Here is a 19,926-nt window from a genome sequence, read left to right as displayed (position 1 = left end):
GCCTTCTCCACTGAGGTCATCAGACACTATGTTGTTCTGAGTAGGGTTTCCACTTCCTTAGAAAGAGAACTTTATATTGTTGGAAGGATGACATCTTGACAACTCGAGAACTACATTTCCCAGCCTGCACTGCAGGAAGAGGCAGCCAATGAGCTGTAAGTGGAAGCTGATGCGCAGGGCTTGTGAGAAACACTGTGTAAAGGAGGCCAGCTAACCTGAGAAGTGAGCCCTTTTGCTTGCTCCTCACCCTCCTAGAATCGCGGGTCATTTTGAACACGTTCAACCATTCCAATGGACATCAACCTTAGCCCGAGCAGAGTCCTACAGGATACGCCTGCAACGTGTATTAACTCTTTTGTTGCTGGATTTGGGAGACAGTCCAGAGATACCCAGAGGCAGTAGCTATTTGACCACTCATTCAGAAATATGTGGATATTTTAACAATGAGTTGGTCACCCCTGTAACTTCTGAGTAAATATTAGCCCTGCCTAAAATAAAGATGTATTGGTTGCAGCTCCAATTGCCATTCAGGACCATGAAGTAATCTTCAAGATGGCAGCCAGGCACTAATTAACAGACAAGGGAGAATCTAGGCATCTGATGAAGATGGAGCCACCTAACCTGCCATCTGGACTTCTTTTACAGAAAGTCACTGAACTTAAGCCCCACGGCATTCCTTCTCCCATGTTTTGGCCCATTAAGAGCAAAAAAAATTCAAGTCCACACTTTCTGTGGTCAAAGAAGCAGCCTCACTCTATAAATCGATAAGCTCTATAAACCTGTAACTCTATAGCCTCACTCTATAAACTTATAACTGCTTGGAGGGAATCTCTTAAAGAACCCCACACCCTGAGGCCTTCTATAAACAAGTTCCTGTTTGCCATTTCCACTGTTATACATAACATTAGACTTTTGCACAATTCCCCAGGTACGGTCTGACGCTTTATGCTCTGGACACTGTGTCAATTCATCCTGAATAAACCTGAATCAATTTAGGACACAGCCGCACGAAGCTGTGGGCTCCAGGATCCCACCCTGATTTCCATCAGCCAGCTAAGCCCCCCAACACACATTCTTTCCCAGATGTAATTCAGAAAATCAAAGGAGTCCAAGCTCAAAACAGGAGATTTCTACAGAGATGTTGTCTTGTTTATAAAAGAGGAAACAAATTCTCCCACAATAGAGAATTAAATAAATTGTGGTAAATTCATTCAATGGATGACTAAAGAGCTACTTGAAGACCATGATGTACAAGTTTGTCAGCAATATTCAATATATATCAACTGAAACGTATGTCCTGAATGTCTCCTTTTGTAAAAATAAGTATATAACAACCTTATATACTTATATATGATATGTATTTATTTATATGTATTTGTACATATATGTATTTATATAAACACAAAAGGATAACACTAGCAAACTAAATCCCAACTCTTTAAAATTGGTATCTCTGAATTCATGAGTGATTTTAAATTCTCTCCTCTATGACTTTGTATATACATTTAACATTTTTCACAATATGTATTTTTATAATCAGAAAAAGGAATCCAAATATCTACTTACTGTTATCATTATCTATATTGGTCCATCAATATATGTATATATATGTTTTAGATAAATTGGGAATAGATAAAGGATGTGGTAATAAGAAAAGTCCAGCCTGAAGCATCAAGTTCATGAGCAAGTCTTAAATGCATTGCTCAAAACCAAAGCTGTCTTCATTTTGGAAACCAAACCTGTCAAGCTTCTCCAGTGTCTCCTAAGTTGTGTCATAGGTGCCAGTACCATGCCCCGTGTGACAAGCGCTCCAGTTCTTTACAGAACAAAGGCTAGAAAAGGCCACTTGAAGGCCATCCCCATCTTGATGGTTGGTGGCCAAGGCTGGAGTGGCTCCTGCCTCTCTCCCTCTCCCCTGGCCGGTCAGCTCAGGGTTCCCTCCCACTGACTTGGCACCTCTATCCACCTCTGCCCCGGATCCTCCACTCCTTCCCCAGGGACAGTGTGTTCTGCCAGCTCTTGCCCCATCAAGTGAGGAAAAGGAACTTTCCCTGTTGCTGCCCCATCTTTGCCCAGGGAACCAACAATCCCCTTGGGCCTAAACAAAGGCTGTTTTGGCCCAGCCCTGCCTCAGCCTCCATCTGGAGGTGGGAGCGGGACTCCATGGTCTCAGCACCTGCTCCCAGGGCCAGCCCCATGCCCACTGTCACACTTGGCTCTGGGGGAGGATGAAGGCAAGTGGCACCCAGCAGTGCATGTCAGAGACACCAAGGACGATTCGGATCCGGCCATCGATTCTGAAGCCTTAGCTGGGCAGCCTGTGTCCAGGTGGCCAGAGCTGGGAAGGGGTTTGACCTGACCTCCCCACCTGCCATGCCCAGTGCCTGTCATTCTCTCATTTCATTAGGACTCAGAGAAACTAAAGTTGCTCCTTGGCAGGGAAACCTGCTGCTCCACTATTGCTCTGGGCTGAATTGTTGTTGTTTTAGTCGCTCATCCAACTCTGTGCAACCCCACAGACTATACCCCTCCAGGCTCCTCTGTCCATGGGATTTCCCAGGCAAGAGTACTGGAGTTGGTTCCCATGTCCTCCTCCAGGGGCTCTTCCCAACCCAAGGATCAAATCTGCATCTCCTGCATTGGCCGGCAGGTTCCTTACTATCAGAACCACCAGGGACAGCTCTGGGCTGAATCATATCCCCCCAAAATACACAAGTTTAATTCCTAACCCCCAGGACCTCACAATGTGCCTATATTGATGTATAGGGCCTTTAAGGAAGTAATTGGTGGTGGAGGGGGGGGCGTGGTTAAACATATAACTACGTTATAGAAAATTGGGTGAACAGAGGAGAAATTGTACCCAAAACACTAACATCATAGCACAGTAAGATGTCTTTTTTTTAAAAGCCTAAAAAGTAGGAATTAAGGTAAAATGAGGTTGTAAGGGCAAGTCTTAATCCAATAATACTGATGTCCTTTTAAAAAGAGAAAATTGAACATAAACACACAGAGAGGGAAGGCCATTTAAAGATGCAGGGAGAAAACAGCCATCTGCACATCAAGGAGAGAGGCCTCAGGAGAAACCACCCCGTCAACAGTTTGCTCTTGGAATCCTAGCCTCCAGAATTAGGAGAAGCTACAGTCCTGCTGGTTAAGTCTCCCAGTCTGCAGTGCTTGATTATCTTGGCCAAGGCAAACCAACAGATGTGGGGTAACAGTTGCTCAGTCATGTCCGACTCTTTGCAACCCCATGGACTGTACAGTCGATGGAATTCTCCAGGCCAGAATACTGGAGTGGGTAGTCTTTCCCTTCTCCAGGGGATCGTCCCAACCCAGGGATTGAACCCAGGTCTCCCACATTGCAGGCAGATTCTTTACCATCTCAGCCACCGGGGAAGCCCCATCAATCCTGCAGCCTGGGTCTAGTAAATTCAAAACATTAAGGCTGCTCCTTTAGCTTCAGATAAATAAGCCCTCTGCAGCTCCCTGCCTTTTCCCTAAGCCCCAAGAATAGTATCTATCTTTGAATAAAACCAGAAAAAAATGGCCTTATTGTGGCATCATAAGTAAACTGAGTTACTCACTCAGAAAGGGACACAGACATCCCTCACCCATATGCCCACCTGCCCTCTCTCATCCTCCCCTAGCCAGCAGCCACCTCCTCTGGGGGCCTCCCTGCAGGATCACACACAAAAGAAATCCCCAAAGTTGTTCTTCCAGAAAGGGCTTCTCCGAACCCCTGAACAGCCTCTGCTCAAGGTCATCAGGAGCCGGCAGGGGCTCTGGGCAGAGCGGACAGTCCCAGCGTGGGGAGAGCCCTTGGGACTGAATATTCATAAGAAAACCAAGTCTGCAGCATGCAGGCAACAGGGTTGAACCAGGCAGTTCTGACCAAACCAGTTCACACCCCTCCCTCTCAGGGTCATCTCTCTCCCACAGGCTGGGCACTGATCACAGCCTGAAAAAGACCACTTTTGTGGACAGGCCAAAAGTGCCCCTGGAACATGTCAGATTCCCATTAAATGCTGGAACGGAGAGACTCGAAACAGATAACGTCCAATACATTTCTCCCAAGAGGAAACTCAAAGGCACCCCCCATTCACAGAGGGCTACGGGGTCCCCTCTGTAACCGGCAACAGAGTGGGCTGTGAGCAAAGACTCAGCCAGGCTGGCTGGGTGTGATCCTGACTCCATCTCTTCCTTCCTCTGATAAGTCACTTAACTTTCTGTGCCTCTGTTTGACCAAATAGGATTTTTTTCTGTGAATTGGGCACCATAAAAATAGCACCTGCTTCCTAGGATTGTTTTAAAGAGTTAGAAGCAATCCTGTACATATAAAGCAACTCTGCACATAGCAAATGTTAAATAACATTAGTTGTTAGAATGATTGGTTTTCAGAAGACATGCGTTTGGTTTCTGTCTATTGCCTCTGTATGAGATTTTGAGTGAATGTTAGTCATCTCCCAGAGCTTCAATCACCTCGCTTACAAAGTCAGAGCAATGTATGTTTATCCACATTAAGATCGCTCTGAGGACTAAGAGAAAATCTGTGAATCTGCTCTGTGCTGCCCTCATCCTTATATCATGTGCATCTCTTATAGTGCCTGGTTGCTGTTATTGTCGTTTAGTCGCTAAGTCGTGTCCAGCATTTTTGTGACCCCATGGACCGTAGCCTGCCAGGCTCCTCTGTCCATGGGATTTCCCAGGCAAGAATACTGGAGTGGGTGGCCATGCCCTCCTCCAGGGGATCTTTCTGACCCAGGGATCGAACCTGAGTCTCCTACATTGGCAGGCAGATTCTTTATCACTGAGTCACCTGGGAAAACTTCAGCACCTGGTATTGGAATGCTTTTTGAGGGAATGAATTTAAAACTCCATGATATGATTTATTATTTATCTGCTTGCTGAACATTTCAGTTTAGGGTGAAGGACTTGAGTGGCTGCAGGAAGTGTGGCCAGTCCAATGCAATAGGGATCACATATCAGTATCCACCGCCTACGGTCGTTGCCTCTGGTTTTTAGGACATAGGCTGATGAAGTCAAGCCAAACACACCTCGGCACACAGCCCTGATCCTCATCCAATAGCCCGAGTAGAAGATATACTGAGGCCGCCTGATGGATTTGTCTGTAGTTAGGGTCAATGTTAAGACAAATCGATAGTCATCTTCATCACTTAGCACATGAAGTCTACCTAAAGCTGCAGTTTGGAGAAAGTTTGTGCTCTCAACTCTGTGCCTCTTTGTAATCAAACTCACTCCCAAGAGCTGTCCCTTTTTAATGGTCCTGGATCAGCAATCTGCCCCCAGAAAATGGGGGGAAAAAAAAGAAGTGGGAAGAGAAAAAAAATCAATGGTTCAAGATAATTTTGATTTCACAGATTAGTCAAAAACCACTAACACTGACCAGTCATGCCTCAACTTGCCCCCTCAATCTCTGGAATGAAGTAAATCCCCTCATAGGCTTTATCAGAGCAAGCTAATAAGATGAAGTTGCTGTTCCAGGAATTTCCAATAACTTGAAGAAAACGTTCCTGGAAAGCTCTACTTTCCCCATAAGAAAGCATAGCTTTATTAAGGTGCTTAAGATTATGAGGATTGGGGTGCATGAGGGCACTCTGAAGGTATTACCACTCTCCTGCCAGCCCTTGCTGGCTGAGTAGCCCTCAAGACAGGGCTGAGTGCAGAGCGGAGTAAATACGGGGACCAGATGTGTCTTTGGTGCTTCCAGGATTCCTGTCCCCTCTTGAAAATGGACATGATAGCACCTGCTGAGGGAGTCTGCCGGGACTGTGGAGATCATATGCGTAAAAGTGCTTTGAATTCCTTAGAGAAATAGCATTCTATAAACTTTTATCATCATGCACTGGTTTTAAGTGTGTGCTTGTATAACCAGCTGGCACTAGTGAGGGTCAGCTCTAGCCCCATTTCTCAGTCCATCTACTGAGAAATGTCCATCTACTTTCCAAATCTAGATGTCCATCTACTTTCAGCTCTTGTCCTCCACATGTTCCTACCTTCCCGCTGACCAGTCTACAAAGAACTCAAAAAAACAAACAAAAGACAAAAAGTCAAAGACACGAACATCCAGGTAGTACCTCCTTGGTGCCAGGTAAGACACTAGGTGCTTTGTATAAATCATCTCCTTTAACCCTACAACACTCTGGGAGAAAGGGGTTATTCTCACCATAGCCCTCAAGAATCAGACTCAGAAGGGTGACGTCTGCAGAATCAGGATGTCATCCCAGGCTTCTCTGGGTTCCTAAGAGTTCTCCCTTTCCAGTCGACAATGCTCTTGTCCTTTGAAGAGCTCCCTAAGATTGACCAGACAGCCCTCTCAGATCTGAGGGCTGCCAGCAAGAACCTTGAGAATAAGCTGGAGCCATAAACAAGTACAGGTTTGTTCGTGATTACAAAAGATGATGCTGCTAATCTGATTAAAATCACATTTTTTAAAACTCCTGAACACATTTTTTTTCCCCAGCAGAGTTGTCCTCCAGCCACTCCTAGACTGGTCCCAACCTCCTTTCAACTGACTGGCAATAAGCCCACATGGTCCTCCCCAGATACGTGGCCTGATCACAGGGAGACGGGGTGACACAGTGGGTGGCGGAAGATTGTTCCACAGCATCACATCTCACCACCTTCATCTCACACATCCCTTCTCTGCTTTTCCACCAGCTTCCAGTGTCTAATCCCTCCCCAACACATCCTACAGACATCAAGAGTCTTCTTCACTGAGGCTCAGACTGATCTAGGAGTCGATCCAAATCCTCTGCACTTGGACCCAACCCTTAACTTCTTCATGTCTTGCTTTCTTCATCTGTAGAACATGACGATAAAGGCAGTAGGGAGGATCCAGAGATAAACATATCTATAGAAAGCACCCAGCACAGTGTCTGCCCATGCACGTCAGAGCTAGGGAGTTATTTCTTTTTCCAGAAACCGACCGTGGCTACTGTCCCTTAGATTAAAACTCCTCCTTATGGCTTTTAGATTGCTCATCAATGAGACCCATTCACCGTCTTCATTCATTCTTTCGTGCATTAAATATTTATTGAGCATCTAACAACACATCGGGCCACAACAAATGAAAATGTCTGCCCTCCTGGGGCACTAGAGAGCAAAGAATAATCCACAAATCAATGAGCAAAGACCTCAGTGAGTAATCTAGTTGTCCTGCCTTGAAGCTATGTGGTCTTGATGATTTAAGTCTTCATTTCAAGACTCAGTTTCCCCATCTGTAACGTGGAAATAACCATGCCCACCCTCAGGGCTCTTATGAGCCCAGCATTACTGTAGGGCCTATGACGTCTGATAGGGTTCTGACGCAGCACCGAAGAGCTTTCTCTTTCCACCCTTATCCACACTGAAGCCTCTTTCTGTCATTGAGTGGGAACAGGAGTTGGTAAGAGAATTCCAGGCTTCTCCAGCGGCCCCCAGTTCCTGTGGGGAGGCAGATGTAAGGAAACCCTGCAGCCAGGACGATCAGAGAAGGGTTGAAATGCTGCCAGCAGCGCTCTTGGGGGTTTGTGAAAAAAACTGTCACAGCTCAGCTCTCACCAGCTTCTGGCTGTGACAGACGGATGCCTGCGACACCCTCCTGCTGCCACCCCCAGCTTCGACACTTTCAGCGGGGAAGATCTGATGCTGCACGCAACAGCGGCTCCCAAGGCCATGGAGGATGCTGGGATCCAGGTCTCCTCCGCAGGGTAGCGAGGAGTGCTGGCACCCTCGTCTCTAACCTGGCAGGCAGCTGGATCTCACGATTTTAGACAGCTTGATTCCTTCTCATGGGTGGAGAGGACCTAGGGTTCCTGACCTGAGCAGTTCAGGTCAGCGAGGGTCAATCCCTATGTGTGGGGCTCAAGCCACTCAAACATTTTGCAGTATCCAGCTGGAAAAGCTGAAATGGTTCCACTTGGGGATTTTAGAGCAGCAAGAGCAGGCCACCGCCCCTCTCTGTGGTACTCTGAGGAATTCCAGAAAGGAGGATGCAGAGAGTAGCGGGCAATTCAAGCTGGAGGTGTCCCAGAGGACAGCCAGCCCAGTCATTCTCGAAGGTTCCTTTCAGCAGGGGACCCTCTTCATCTCAAATAGAATCACATGTATAAACTCCACATGTATATTTTAAGTTCTTATTTTATATTGGAGTATAGCTGATTAGCAATGTTGTGACACTTTCAGGTCCACAGCAAAGTGATCCAGCCATACATTTACATGCATCCATTCTCCCCCAAACTCCCTTTCCATCCAGGCTGCCACATAACATTGAGCAGAGTTCCCTGTGCTCTACAGTGGGACCCTGTTGATTATCCATTTTAAATATAGCAGTGTGTACCTGTCCATCCCAAACTCCCTAACCGTCCCATCCCCCCATCCTTTCCCTGGCAACCACAAGTTCGTTCTCTAAGTCTCTGAGTCTGTTTCTCTTTCTCAGTCTGACTTCACTCAGTATGACAATCTCTCGGTCCATCTATGTTGCTGCAAATGGCATTATTTCACTCTTTTTTTATGGCTGAAATTCCATAAGTATCTTTCTAAAAAGAAGAAAAAGATGCCCTTCTGTGTTTCTCAAGAGGGATGCTATTGCATTTGTGGGCACAAGTCTTCATTTTGCGGGATGGTCCTGCACGTGGTAGAACATTTGGCAGCCCTGGCTCCTGTCTCTACATATCAATGGCTCCCTCCACCCCAAGCAACTGGAACTAAAAAGCCCCCACACATTCCCAAATGCCCTCTGCAAGTACCCATCCTGCTTGAGAATTCACCTAATCACGGTTGCATAATTAGATCTGCCTGTGGAGGGCCGTCGTTGATTCTGACATGATGGCCCTGAACCTAAGGGATGCTGAGCGCCCTGGGAAAGCCCCTGTGGGAAAGCTTGACTCCCCCTGATGAGTGACATTCTCACTGTGTTGCCAGGAATAAGCCACTTATCCTCCTTGGGCCTCAGTTTTCTCTTCTGAAAAATGGGACTAACAATCCTTACCTTCATCACAGGGCCTTTGTGAGGACCCTGTGAAGTACTGCCCATAAGCTTGCTTTGTAAATTCTCCAGCCTCTGCTGATGCCTCATCCACACTCCTCTCCTGGGCTTGTAAAGGCCCTGCTATCTTAGTCTTCTGCAAAGACTTACCATGGAAACCAAAGAATAAAAGCAAAAAGCCCTATCATAAGGATTCCACAGAAAACCACTTCTATTCATGTCCCCTGCACTCACACCCCGGGAGATGATGGTTGTCCTCTGCTCCCACCAAGACACCTACTTCCTCTCTCTTGTGAGCCAGCAAGACAATCAGCCAAGCTTGGCCTGCAGGCTAGGCTCAGCCAGCACAACCTGAAAGTCAATGACTTCGAGAAAACAGCCTAGCAGAACTCAAGCCTTATCTTTATTACCCCAAGTGGTGTGTGTGACCTGAAAACCTATCAGGAGAAATGGTATGAACAGAGTCTCCCCTCACTTCACCCCTGTAACTGAGAGGAAATGTCACCATGCCGTTTCTAGAGTTTGGATAGTTTGGCACCTGGTTCATGAAAAAAGACTGAGATTTTCAGTTGCAAAGGGAATCAAGATGACATCACCTCACTGAGGCTCTTTTATCTTTTTTCTTCTTTGTTTTTTCATTTTTTAATAATTTCATATTGGAGTATTGAGTTTCCCATGTGGTTCGGTGATAAAGAATCCACCTGCAAATGCAGGAGACATGGGTTTGATCCCTGGTCCAGGAAGATCCCCTGGAGAAGGAAATGGCAACCCACTCCAGTATTCTCACCTGGAGAATCCCATGGACAGAGGGTCCTGACGGGGCTATAGCCCACGGGGTCGCAAGAGAGACTAACCTGACTTAGTGACCAAGCAAAAACACCACCACCACGTTAGAGCATAGTTGACCAGCAATGTTGTGTTAGTTTCAGGTGTACAATCAACAGTGATTCAGTTATACATATACATGGATCTATTCTTCTTCAAATCATCTTCCCATTTAGGTTGTTACAGACTACTGAATAAAGTTCCCTGTGCTATACAGTAGGTAGGTCCTTCTTTGTTCTTTATTTTAAATATACCAGTGTGTACCTGTATATCCCAGACTCCCAATCTCTCCCTCCCCCTGACTTCCCCTAGCCCCCCACTCCCTCATTACCACCATTTGCAGCAAAAGAAAGGAACCTGGAGATTATCATAAGTGAAGTAAGTCAGACAGAGAAAGACAGATATCATATGATAATGTTTATTTGCAGAATCTAAAAAAAAAAAAAACAAGATACAAATGGACTTTCTCCCCCTCTCTCCTTTGAAAGGAGAAGGTTATGCAGATATGAGCAAAAGAATCCATTCTGACTTCATCCCAAACTGGAGTCAAAGTTTTTCTGAGTTCCAGGTCTTAGGTGATAAAGTTGGGTTTATTTTCTCTTTCCCTCTGTTCTCATGCCTGGGTTCAGGCCCTGAAAGAAGCGTCCTTCAAACGTTCCCAAGTAAGTACCAGGGGTCAGCAGGGGTCACTTCAGGTTTAGGGCCAGCTTTACAGAATAAACTTCGCAATATTCCCACTCACTCATTCAGCCCCACTCTGCCTCCAGCAACTGTGCCATCTCATTTGGACTAAATACAACTTCTCAGTTCAAAGAGAAAATGCGTGGAATCGTCCTGCCAGCTTCCTCGAGATATCCGGGGAGTCCATGAAGGTAAATCTAACAGGAATAAGAAGCACATGATTCCACCTCTCTATAAACATACCTGGCTTAAGAGAAATGGGAAAGGCGCCTGGCTGGAAACACTGTGCTTCGCCCACTTCAGAAATAAAGAGCGTGAATCAGCAAAGTGCAGAGAAAACACCAGCCTGGGATCATCAGACCCAGATGAGGAAAATACCAAACACCAAAAGGGCAAAAGAAAATCTAAGTGAAACTTGCATTTTTGCTCACACTGGGGGTGCTCAAAGAAGCCAATCATGCAGCTGAGTTTCTGAAGGTCACCTGTGTCTCCCTTTGTCCCCCACGGCTGCCAAGGTCTGGCCATTTTACCCACTGACCTGGGGTATCTGCACTTTGGCGGAGTTTGTCCCTACTGATGTATTCGAGCTCATTGCCAAGGGAAAATGAAACAGGCCCAGGAGCAAACTGCCAATAGTGGCAACAGAAGAAAGGAAGCCTGTTAAATGTCTCTCCTCTCCATTACCTTTGCTGCTTTTTTAACACTAAATCCCTCAAGAACCAGATGCTTATGCTAATAAAGGCCCATTAAGTAAGCAACTAAGAAAAGGTACAAGAGCACATCTTCTCATGGAGAATACTAAAAGTTTACTCTTCAAAACAAAAGGGCCTAAAGTCTGAGCCACAATATCGATAGCTGTTCAGCACAGGTATCCTGAGTCAGTCAGATTAACTTGGCCACTTGCTTCTGTGTGACCCCAGGACAAGTCAGTCTTGGACTAATTCTTGGATGTGAATCTGTCTAATAGGATTAATAACTATGACTAACTCATGATTTTTGTGTGCCTTGAAGAGATAATGCAGACAAACAGCACATTGTCTGGTACAAATTCAGTCCTTATAAATGTTAGTTGTCATCATTGTTAATGTTATATACCTGAAATATGATATGAAGGGCAGATAAAGACTTTCTTAAAATCACTTCACTCTTGATTCTATGTATAACTCGCAGCTTTGCTCACCAACTATAGCACTTAATAAGAATTCTTAAATTCCTGCTTCTAGTGCTTCTTAGGCACTGTTAAATCTGACAGAGTTGGGGCTCCTCTGGGAAGCTCACCAAATCCCTGTCTGCATCTGGACCAGGACATTAAGTGCAAATGAAGAACACAGAATTCTCATCTAGACAGAAACAGCCTCTCTCAGGCCAGCACTGCCTACATCAAGGGCTTGCCAATGAACTAAACTGAAAAATAGAAACTGGCCAAGAGGAAATTCAGATAATGGAGTTATCAAGCACTGACTTTAGAATAGCTATGCTTAGTATGTTTTCAGAGCTTAAAAGAGAGAGAGAATGTGGGCCAAGAGCTCAGCCAAAAACTTGGAAGGTTTATTTTTAAAAGAATCAAATGAAATGAAAAGGTCAATAACTGAAATTATCTCAAAAGAGAATTTGTGGACTAGATGATATTAGAAGAAAATATCCAAACCGAAGCAAGAAAAGGCAAAATGAAGAAAATAGAGAAGAATGTAGAGGAGTATAGATGTGTAGGAAACATATACAAGAAATGGACCTAAATGTAGATAGAATCCCAGGGAAGATGAGAATAGCTGAGAATTCCCCAAAAGTGACAAGAGATATCAAGCTAATCTCTCAGTAAGTACTATTAACACCAGAAACAAATACCAAAGAAAATTACATCTTTGCACTTAGTGAAACTACTTAAAAACCAAAGACATATCTTAAAAGCAGCCAGAGGAAAAGAATAAACTGTTGACACAATACTTCTCAGTAGAAACAATGAAATCCAGAAGACAATGGAATCCTGAAGACTTCAAAATAGTATCTTCAAAGTATTGAAAGAAAATAACTACCAATCTAGAATTCTATATTCAGCAAAAATCCCTCAAAAATAAAACTTTAAGTAAATGCATTTTCAAACAAAAACTGAGAATATTAGCAGCACATCAAATCTAGTGAGAATACCAAAAATCTTCTCTTTAGACCAAAGGAAAATGATCCTAGATAAAAGTTTAGAAATGCAGGGTAGAATAAAAAGCAGCACAAATGGTAAATCTATAAACATAATTTACATAAATTATAACAAACATAACTAAATAAACAGTGACAACATTATGTAATGGTCTTGTGGGGTTTAAAATACATATAAAATTAAAATACATGACAAATAGTAAATAAGTTGAAAGTGGGGTTAATGGGAGTTAAAATGTTCTGAGGTTTATTGTGTCTAGGGAATGGTAACAATATGAACTTAGGTTAGATTTTACATAGTCAAGAATGTTGCTATCTCCAGAGTAAGCGTTGATATTAGTAAAAGCATGGATAAGCTAACAGAAGAAAGGAATATTTTCTTTAACAAGAACTTCTATGAAAGAGAAGGCAAACAAGGAGAGATAAGAAACATAGAAAAGGTAAAACACACTGAAAATAAGTGGGAAGATGATATTTCTTATCTCAAGTATATTGTAATTATATTAAATGCAAGATGACTAAACACATCAATTCAAATACTGAAAAATCAAAACAAAGCCCAATTACAGGCTGCTTACAAAAGACTCACTTTAAATATATAGAAATAGAAATATTAAGAGTAAAATGATGAAAAATACATACTATGCAAACACTAACCCCAAGAAAACTAATGTAGCTACATCAATATTAGAGAATACAGATTTAGAAACACTTAGAGAAATAGTTATTTCATGATTATAAAAGCTTCCAGCTCCTAGGAAGATACAGAAATTCTAAATTTCTAAGCACTTAACATCATAGTCTCAAAATATATAAAGCAAAAGGAAAAAACTAAAAAAAAAATAGAATTTCATAATCATTGTAGATTGTAACACATTTATACAAGCAGACAAAATCAATAAAAATATTCAAAATGTGAATGACACAATTAATAAACTTGACCTAATTGAGAAATATTAAACATGAATCCAACAGCTACAGAATACATACTCTTGAAATATACATGGGAAATTTAGCAAAAGATGCTAGTTCAAAAAGCAAGCCTTAGTAAACTTGAAAGGATTGAAATCTTACTGTGTACATTCTTCAATCAATAATAGAAAAATCTCTAAATGCTGGGAATTAAGTACCACACATGCATAATCCAGACACTATTTACTTATCAAAAATATTAATACATGCATATCTAAGGGCTCAAGCAACAAGCTAGAGTGGGTGTCAGGGGGCAGGCACAGGAAATGAGAAAAGTAAGAGGGAAAAAACAAAATAGAACAAAGAGAGGGGCCTTGCACAGAATGATGATTTTGGTGAAACACGACTCAAGAAGTATACTAAATTCAACTCTGTACACTAAAGATCAAAAATGAAGTGAGAAAATTATTTTATAAGACTAACATTTAGAGATCAGAAAATCTGAATTGTAGCATGTTCTAAATTTACTAAGTCAGTCTTAGAGCCTCATGTTTGATATGTAGGAATACTACTACTAATTAACAAAAAGTCCTTATACCTCATCAATCAATTCAATAAGCATCCAGTGAACATAGATTATATGCCAGAGACTGTGCCAGTTGGTGCAGATACACAGTCATATGAGACAGAGTCCCAGCTCTCAAGGCACTTACACCTCATGGGAGGTGATGTCATATGAAATAAATGGAGGAAATATTATAAGGATAACCACAGAACATAATTGCACAGAAACCACAGCTTACACAACAAAGTAGTACTAGGGATTTGATCACTGATGTTGACTTGGCTGAGAACGACCTACTTTCTGATCTTCGGCTTGCTCTGCAATGAGCAAACTCCTTGAGGGCAAGGACAAAAGATTATTTAATTCTGCAATCCCGGTGTTTGGCAGAGTGAGAGTTTATCACATTTTTGTTGAATGAATGAGTACAAAATGGGTGACAGTTTGAGCCAGTGTTCCAAGTCCTATATTTCTACATCAAGAAACCAGGTATAGAAACAACTTGAGCCCTTGACTGGAAGCCAGATCCACAAGGAGATGGCCCTGGTTTTGGTTTGGTCTCTAGATGATGGCCAAATCCCAGTCGTAGTCATAGCTCCAGGACTCACTGAGGATGTCACATCCAGAGCCTTGGAGAACTTTGTTATTTGTAGGTCAACTCTGAATCAAACATATGTGATGCTAAAAAAGAAAAAGAAAGCCCTACCCATCATAAAGTTCTAGAAATCACCTGCAGGGGAATGAGTGAACACAGAAGAGCTTATCTGTAAATTGGGCAGGATGATAACCTCTCAGAAAGTTTTTGGAAGAATGATATGGCATGTGAAAGGCCTGGCAACTAGAGATGCCCAATAAATATTTGCTAAATGAGTTTTTAAAATAATGGGCATTTGGGACTTCCCTGGCAGTCTAGTGACTACCTGCCCCTCACAATGTGGCCAAAGAAAAAACTTTTTTTAAATTTTTTAATTAAAAAATAAAACAGTGAACATTCTTTAAGTTTGATTTTTCCTTCTTCCTCCAATATCCCATTTCCCCCCCCCCCCCCCCCGCCATTTTCCCAAAAGAGGCAAGTAAATATTTTGAGGGACTTTCATGCATAACTCTGAGGACATCAAACTACATAAAAGCATCACCACAGTTGGTGCACATAGAGACCAACACAGAATGCCGAAGACAAAATTATTGTTGCAGGCAAGGGCTAGGACTGAGCCATGGAGCAAAGGAGGTGAAACTGCAGCAGTAGCATCTACAAATTAAGGGCAACTTGAGTCACTTACACATCCCTGAATCGAGATGGACTTAACTCCTTCATTGGTGGATGACAATTCAATCAAGTGGGCCAAGATGCTTGCCCCATATACAATCCCCACTACCCCAATATCCTCTTCCTCTCATCATAGATTAAGTAGCTCCAGCCTCCACACAGTTTTGAAGATCAGTAAATGACCCAATTTCTTTAGACACAGTCAAGTAATCCCCAAAGTACTTTCAATTTATAAAATGCATCAAAGTGCATTTATTTATAGCCTGTAATGCACCAGAAGTTTTGCTGGATGCTGTACAAATGAGCTTCATATATTCTCGGGCCCTGAACTTTAAAGAAGGAATCTGGATTTTCCAACCATCCTTCTATAAACATGCCCTCCAATGGCTTCTTAATCCTCAAAGTCAACAGTTTTTCCTGAGGCCACATTAGTTTCAGCTCCTCCACAGCCCCTGGTCCTCTCGTCTCCCCCTCTTTTCCATGGTAGAGAACTTCCCCATATTTTCCTACTATCTCTCTGATGGTTTCTTCTGCTTCCATTGGTTTCTGTTCCTCCTCTGAGTCCTAAAAGGACATATTCCTGAGGCTTTTGTTTTCTGCCCATTTCTTTTTGGTCCTGGACTAAAAAACAACTGACATGTGGAGTTCAGTTCAGTCGCTCAGTCGTGTCCGACTCTTTACGACCCCATGGGCTGCAGCACGCCAGGCCTCCCTGTCCATCACCAACTCCAGGAGTTTACCCAAACTCATGTCCATTGAGTCGGTGATGCCATCCAACCATCTCATCCTCTGTTGTCCCCTTCTCCTCCTGCCCTCAATCTTTCCCAGCATCAGGGTCTTTTTAAATGAGTCAACTCTTCACATCAGGTGGCCAAAGTATTGGAGTTTCAGCTTCAACATCAGTCCTTCCAATGAATACCCAGGACTGATCGCCTTCAGGATGGACGTCAGGATCTCCTTGCAGTCCAAGGGACTCTCAAGAGTCTTCTCCAACACCTGACTATGAGCATGGCACTGCTTAAGTGCTTTACATATATGAACCCACTTCATCCTGAGGACAGTCCAATGAGGCGAATACCATGACTGTCCCTACATTACAGATGGGGAAGCTAAGAACCAGAGGGATTAAGAAGTCCAGAGATGGTCAAAACAGCTTGGGAATCAGCGCACCTGGGAAGCCTAATAAAATGTAGAATTACATGCTCTGGAATAAGATGAAATTGCTGAGAAAAAGAAAAAAAAATGGAGGAGTGAGAAGAAGACCAAAAAAGTGGAACTCTGAGAAACAGCAGCGTCGTTCATGAGACAGAGGTAAAGAACAGCGGACCCCGAGACGTAGGTGAGAGGTTGACAGGGGAGCCAAAGGAGAGTGGTATCCTGGGAGCTCAAGAGAAGATGTCCAAATACGAGCTTGATTCTTCCAGATCAGTGAAGGCGGTGGGCAGTGTTTGCTGGAACTGATGGTTAGGAGGTTGTGTGTGACCCAGGTGGGAAGAGTTTTAGTGGCATTTGGGGGAAAGAATCCAAATATTTTGTAAGACCCTAAAGGAGGATTCCTCTCTCTCTCTCTCCTTCTCTTTTTCCTTCTCTCTCTCTCCCTCTCTCCATCTGCTGTGCCTAGGACCTGGCTTACACATATCATTCCTCATTTGCTGACTTGCCGTCGCAGAGGATAAGGAAACTGTCCCCAAAAACCACAGTTATGGAGTCAAAAAGGAAAGACAGTGGGTATGTAACTTGAGAGTTCAGAATTGTGGGAGCGGGGGGCTCACACGTCGGTTTCAACTGGACAGGAGCGATTTCATGGAGGAGGTGACGGGTGGACAAGGGCCTGGTCCCCCTGGCAGAGCTTGCCCACCGCTGGCTGCTGAGTGGACGTGGCCGGTCTCCTCAGACAGGACACCACGTTTCTCAGATGATAACACGGTGCCCCTGCTTCTTCTGGAGAGGCAGTTGCCAACAGCTGAAGTCACGGTTCCAGGTCACTGTGAACCCAGGGCCCACCCTGAAATGCCTTCCATTCCTTGACCTCTTAGGGCCTCCCTGCTCAGCTCGTAAGGCCGATGCTCCTCCACGGTCACGGCCCTTCTCCTTCATCCTGGAGAGAAAACACCCAGTTCCTCCCGGCTGGTCAGTGGTGAAGGGAGGACAGCGAATGCTGACTGTTGTTCCCACAGCTCTGGGAGCATTAAGACTTCAAAAGAGGAACCACTCACGCTGTCATCACCACAGCGGTCACTTCTACGGGATTCCTTTTTCCGATTGAGCATTGGATGGATGGGCTTGGCTCTTGCCTGGGGGTGGAGGGGGGTGGGAGGGCGTTGCAAAGCCTCTGACTCATTCTGCCCTCCCTCTCGCCCTCCCCAGCTGCCCCGAACCACACTTCCTCCTCCTCTGAAGTTAAAGGTCAGCCTCTCATGCTCAGGCCAAGGTTTTTTAGACACACACACTTGCACCAGAAAAAAAAAAATTGGCTTCTGAGGGAATACATTTTTTAAACATGAAAGGAAATAAGGAAAGGAGCTCTCAAAAATAAATTTAAAAATAAATAATCCTTCCCCCAACTACTTAATAATTTCAGAATAATAAAACTTTCCAATTGTAAATGCATAAGGAATAAAATAAAAGGCATGAATGCCCCACTGTGTTCACGCAGGCCTCTTAAAAATGATCCTAATTTCTTCCAGAAGGCTCCGTAAGGGAATGGCAAGGTTCTCCTCAATAGAGAGATATTCCAGCAATAATATAGTCACTTCTCTTCCCATGTCTTGAGTGCTAGTATGAATACGGCAATGTTTTACAGCTGGCATCCTGTACATAGCTGCTCAAAAATGCTGTATTCCTAGGGGCTACAATCACTCATTGTGCATTTGAAACGCCTTTCGCTAAGCAAGAGCAGTCAGCAGCCCTGGACGACCCCACCAGGGACCATAACACAGAGCTTTCTACTTCTCCAGGTCCCCCCGCCCCTGGTAAGGGATGAGCAGCCCCCGGAGCCCTCGGGCCCAGGTGACCAACCCAGGCAGGACACTGAACCATGACGTCTCTGCCTCCCGGGTCATTTCTGCCTCTGCCCCTCCTTTGTCCCTACCTCAGAGGTCAGGAGTTCTGTGAAACTGGCTGGACAGAGGTGATTATGATACTGTTTCTATTTTACTGATAAAGAAACCGAGTCTTGAACTTCCCTGGTGGCCCAGAGGTTAAGAATCTGCCTGCCAATGCAGGGGACACAGGTTCAATCCCTGGTCCGGGAAGATTCCACCTGCCGCGGGGCAACTATGTCTCTGAGCCGCAACTACTGAAGCCCGTGTGCCTACAGCCCGTGGTCCGCAACAGGGGAAGCCACCGCAGCGAGAAGGCCGTGCACCCCAACAAAGAGCAGGCCCCACTGGCCGCAACTAGAGAAAGCTGGAGCCCAGCAACGGTGACCCAGCGCAGCCAAAAGTAAATTTTTTTTTTAAAGTTTGTAAGAAAGAAACTGTACCTCAGAATTTAACCACACAGCTCATGAGGGGCAATAAATACCACAGCCCACAAGGGCTGCACCTCACCACCCTCTGAACTCACTTCCAGCTCACTGGGACCAGAGGCCCATCCAGTTCTGAAAATGGGCACCGACCTGGTTCCAATAGGAGTCTGGGGTCCTTCTCTTCCCGCCCAGTGTTCCCGCACTACGCCCAAGGGCCTGACCTTACAGGCAGTGTTTGTAACCATGGCTCCCTTGAACTTTCAGAGACCTCCATCTGACTGCACAGCCACCCGTTTCCACACCTCCTGCTTTGCTGCCTGCCAGTGACAACCTGTTTCAGATTAGCCTTGACAATTTTCTCTGGAGAGCTTCCAAAAATGTCCTCAACCGAACTGTCAGGGAAAGAGTTGGGCCTGGCGCCCACCCTGTACCGGGCAGAGACCAGTCACCAGCACTCCCCACGGCCCTGGAGACCACTCGTGGGCACAGGCCACTTTGCCCCAGGAAACTTAAGGGAACTGCTTCAGGTTATTAAAGTTCGATTACATGAGAGGCGTAGTGTCTTGAAATCTTTCACTCTACTTTTCTTTTTGGCCTTTCTCTGCAAAAGACCTGCATCCTGGTTCCTCGGGGGAAATGTTGTGGAGAACATTAGGATGTTCAAGTAAGGATGCCAAGGAAAAGGAAGATTCAAGTTCAGCCTTTAGCATCCGTAATAAGATTATCAAACCCATGCAAAGGCTTTGTCAAGAGAGAAAAGGGTTTTTCAAAATCCCTTTATCTCCCCTTCTTTAACATTTCAAGCAGCAAGCCTGGCAAACCTGCTCAGGGAGTCCCCCCTGAGAGAGGTCCCCTCCAGGAATGAGAGAAGGAAGATGAAGAAGGGGTTGCAGGTTGCATACCCCACAACCCAAACGCCAGCATCTCTCAAAGGGACACGGCTCGAAATGTGTCAGGTCAGACATGGGCAGGACCTTCTAGGGACCTTGACAGCAGTGGCCTTTGCCCCCTGCAGCGGGAGCAATAGCGGCAGGGAGGCAGGGTGTTGGACAGTTGGAGGCAGCACCCCAGAT

At 44.6% G+C, this 19,926-nt stretch overlaps 1 long non-coding RNA gene across 2 annotated transcripts in view; it reads right to left on the bottom strand.

Moving 5' to 3' along the window:
- The window catches only part of LOC139036222 (uncharacterized), a 278,465-nt gene that overhangs the window by 246,008 nt on the left and 12,531 nt on the right, over positions 1 to 19,926 (bottom strand). The gene's annotated exons all lie outside the window — the stretch shown is intronic.

The sequence above is a fragment of the Odocoileus virginianus genome, chromosome 8 (assembly GCF_023699985.2).
Source record: "Odocoileus virginianus isolate 20LAN1187 ecotype Illinois chromosome 8, Ovbor_1.2, whole genome shotgun sequence".
In the NCBI taxonomy this organism is placed as follows: domain Eukaryota; kingdom Metazoa; phylum Chordata; class Mammalia; order Artiodactyla; family Cervidae; genus Odocoileus; species Odocoileus virginianus.
This window is presented reverse-complemented; position numbering and strand designations above follow the sequence as displayed.